General features: G+C 31.5%; 1 pseudogene across 1 annotated transcript; it reads left to right on the forward strand.

Moving 5' to 3' along the window:
- Positions 1-2,863: 2,863 nt before the first annotated feature.
- LOC150029846 (small ribosomal subunit protein mL104 (rPPR9) pseudogene) lies at positions 2,864-4,512 on the forward strand (annotated as a pseudogene). Its single transcript, XR_016527300.1, has one exon. The product of XR_016527300.1 is annotated as a small ribosomal subunit protein mL104 (rPPR9) pseudogene (transcript).
- Positions 4,513-4,518: the final 6 nt, after the last annotated feature.

Raw genomic sequence — 4,518 nt, forward strand, 5'->3', positions numbered from 1 at the left:
TGGAGAGAACGACAAAAATATGTAGAAGAAGAAGAGAGAGGACTTACTTGATCTAGAAAGAGAAATTTAATTCAACTATTTATTGAGAAAATTTAGATATCAAAATTATATTTTTTTGTTGTCTTTAAATATAAAAAAATAAGCTAAAATATTTACAAAATATAACAAAATTTTAGAACTATATGCTGATAGACAATGAAAGTATTGATAGTTTTAAAATTTTACTATATCTTATAAATATTTTCAACAATTTTATCATTTGAAATAATTTTTTTTTTTTCCAAAAATCCTTTTAGATTTAGATAATATATATATATATTTAACGTGATGTAGAGTTGCTTTTTAATTTTATTTTAACATGATGATGTAGAGAATTTGTTATAATTTGGAGTTTTAAAATTTTAATTTAATGATTTAAATATGAATTTAATTTATTTATTTTTGAAATCCACGTAAATGATATAGTTTTTTTAATGATAAAGTTTGATATTGAATGAAATATTAGAGATAACTAAATTTTAAATTAATTTAATTTATGTGTAATTTTATTTTTTAATGATATATGGTAGATCTTACATCGACCAAAATTTAAAGCAATAAAATACACGTGAATGAGATTATTTTGAATGACAAATTTTGGAATAAAATATTAGAGATAAGATTAATTTACGTGAATTATAAATTATATTTTTTAATTTTAGTGTAAAATTACATTGTATAACCCTATAACCAATTACTAAAAGAGGCAAAAGAAGAAATCAAAGGTTTTTTTTTCATAGCCCCTTTTAGATAGTATAGATATATTTAATTTTTATATTATTCCCTTCATTCGTTTTTTGATGGTGAAAAATGAAAATCTATAGTCCCCGTTTTCAATTTTAAGAAAACTTGATTGAATTTTTTAATATCTTTCTCTTTTAATTGTTAGTCATTTTATTCTGGTTGGTCAGATGGGTTTGAAATTTTAATGCCTTTTTAGTCGTTTTGTTACCGTTTGAATTTTTAATACTTTTCTCTATTAATTCTAGACTTGAATGGTTTTACTATATAATTTTTGCCTTTTTAGGATTAGGATTATTGTGTTTGGGTAAGCACGACTCTGAACAATTATGTATTTGTAGTAGGTCTGAAACCAATCCTAACCCTAGCCATAACAGACATTTAGTAGAAATGGAACAATTACGTTTGTAGTAGGGTTGAAAAAATGAGTTTTTTTTAATGGATGACCCTTTCACGGGTTTCTTTATAATTGATAACTCATCTCTCATAAACATATGAAATATAGCTTTTTGCTTATGTCAAAGCGCATATTGCGTTAGGGATCAACATGTCTAATTAGGGCTATGATATACATGACCAATATCTCTAACTCAATAAGTTATAAAAAGTGGTAGTGCACAATGATATAAGCATAATGTTAAATTTCATACGATTGTGAAGGGCGGTTCGTCAATCATAAAGGAACTTGTGAAAAGGTCATCCATACAAAATCTTGAAGAAAAAAATAAATCGAACATAGCTCAATTAACATATTCATGTATTAATAACTACGAGATTTGTAGTTTGAATTTCCTATACCTAATCATACTAAAAGAAGTTTGGTGAGGGGGAAAAAAAAAAAAACACATCACCAAGTCTGTATTTTAAATTTTAAATTAGGTTTGAATTGAGAAGAAGAAAAGAAAAAAAAACCCTGAATACACAATCATGGAAAGTAATATAAGATTGTGATTTTCAAAAAAAGTTCAAACCTAACTGAAATAAGATTGGTGAATGGTGACATCATCCTTTAATTTGATAGGGTAAAAACGGGAACTCGGTGAATTTTAAACCAGCCACAAATATCAAGGAATATTTGAAAAATGCATTTTGATTTTTATTTCAAAATTTAGTTAACATTAGCATCTACTTTAAAATCTCTCGAAATTGTAGTAGAAGGAAATTTCGATTTTTCTCCCCATTTCTCGAAATTTTTTCTTTTTTTTTTCTTTTTATAATTGGTTATATTAGTTCGATGGATTTTTTTTTTTAATTTTACATTGAAAATCATATATTTTTATTTAAATCTCTTCCATTAAATTTTCACATCATTTTACCACAAATTTGAATTGGTGCGAGTTCTCTAATATTTCTCTCAAGCTCTATCACCTTCTTTTCTTTTTCTTCTTTCTTTTCCATTTTGTTGTGTGTTATGTCTAATGTTATGATTTTTACCTCCTTCTTATATTTAATATTATGATTTTTCTATTCTATTATGTTACATTAAATGCTATGCCTCTTCATTTTTATATCAACTCTATTTTATAATAAATAATTTACGGTTATTTTATATGCAAGTATTTCATGTTCTTTAATTTTGCAATTAACTTTCAATATTTGATATTAATTTGTAATTATTTATTTATTTATTTTTTAAATTTATGTTCTCGCATCTACATTTACACAAATATTTTACAATATACATCTAAATCTTGTCTTACTTTATAGAAATAATGATTAAAAATTGTCAATAATAGTCTAATTTAATCACAATCATAATTTCATTAACTAATTATAATAATTTTCACCAATTTTTATGAACTTTTTCAAAATTGCTATATATCGATGTCTACATAAAATCAGAACCTCACATTTCCATCTAAGAGTAAAAATTAAACAAAACTTGAAGTACCGGACGAGAATGAAACTTAACCAATCTTTTGGTTTTCATTTGAAGGACAAATAGGTAAAATCACGCCATCCGAATATCTGTCCAATTTCATAAGCCCATCTTTCTAAAAGCCCAAAAAGTTTGTAATCCTTAGTAATAATTGGCCCAGCCCAATAGCTGGACTCGTCGCTTAGGTTTTTTCGTCTTGCTCCAGCTTCCATTAGCGTTCTTCTTCCAAGCTGAGTTCCATTTTCCTTTTCTTTTTCAGAGTTCATCGTCCACGATGCCGCCATTACCGTATCTGCAACTTCGAACTCTTTTTATTCGATCTTTATCATCACCGTCTTCGACTTCTTTGAATGATTGTTCGAGGAACGTTCTTTTACATCGAAATTTGACGTCTCTCTTCCACCATTTCCGGCATCATGAGGCAGCATTGAGGTATTCTTCTCCCTTGTATCTCTCACTTTCTCATTCGTTCTTTTCCGAATCCGGAGACAATGACCTGGATCAAACATCGCAATCACTTGCATCCGAGCTTCTCAAAGACCCTGATTTGGATCCTCTTCCTATTACGCAGCGTCTTCAACTTAGCTTTTCGCATGTTAAACCAAATCCGGAGTTAGTTCTCAATACGCTCAATCTCTCATCGGAAGCTGGTCGGACGGTGTTAGGGTTTAATGAGTGGTTAGTATCGAATCCTGATTTTCATCACACGGATGAAACTATCTCGTATTTTATTGATTATTTTGGTCGTAGAAAGGATTTCAATGCGGTTCATGAAGTTCTTGCGAAAGGTTTAGGAATTAGCGGGGCTAAAACCCTGCTGTCGTCTATTGATCGGTTCGCTCGTGCTGGGCGATCCACGAAGTTGATCTCGTTTTTTGAGACGATGGAGAAGAATTACGGGCTCAAGAGGGATAAAGAGTCACTTAGGCTGGTGGTGGAGAAGCTCTGTGAAAATGGCTTCGCGAGCCATGCAGAAAAGATGGTCAAAGACTTGGCTCACGAGTTTTTCCCCGATGAAGCAATTTGCGATACTCTGGTCAAAGGATGGTGCGTTGATGGGAAACTTGATGAAGCAAAAAGGCTGGCGGGTGAGATGTACAGGGGCGGGTTTGAGTTAGGGACTACGGCATATAATGCTTTGCTTGACTGTGTTTGCAAACTTTGTAGGAAAAAGGATCCGTTCCGACTTCATTCTGAGGCTGAGGAAATTCTAGTGGAAATGGATTATCGTGGGGTTCCACGAAATGTGGAAACTTTCAATGTGCTGATTAATAATTTGTGCAAGATTAGGAAAACCTCTGATGCAGTAAATTTGTTTCATCGGATGGGGGAGTGGGGATGTCATCCCAATGCTGAAACGTTCCTTATTTTGATTAAAAGTTTGTATCAAGCGGCAAGAACAGGAGAGGGGGATGAAATGATTGACAGAATGAGGTCTGCAGGATATGGTGATGCACTTGATAAGAAGGCTTATTATGAGTTTCTGAAGATTTTGTGTGGGATTGAGAGAATTGATCATGCTCTGGTTGTTTTTGCAAAGATGAAGAAGGATGGGTGTGAACCTGGGATTAAGACATATGATCTATTGATGGGAAAATTGTGTGCCCATAACCGTCTGGACAAAGCAAATTCACTCTTTAATGAAGCTCAAAAACGTGGAGTGCCAGTTACTCCAAAAGCATATCAGGTGGATCCAAGATATGTAAAGAAGCCAAAGGTAAATAAGGTTGAGAAGAAGAGGGAGACATTGCCTGAGAAAATGGCGAGGAAGAGGCGACGACTGAAGCAAATTCGATTGAGTTTTGTCAAGAAACCAAAAAAAGCAATGCGTAGAGCATTTTGATAATGTAGCACTAGAA

This window comes from Benincasa hispida, unplaced genomic scaffold, assembly GCF_027475165.1.
Source record: "Benincasa hispida cultivar pf3 unplaced genomic scaffold, pf3_genome.v1.1 HicScf88, whole genome shotgun sequence".
NCBI classification, from domain to species: Eukaryota; Viridiplantae; Streptophyta; class Magnoliopsida; order Cucurbitales; family Cucurbitaceae; genus Benincasa; species Benincasa hispida.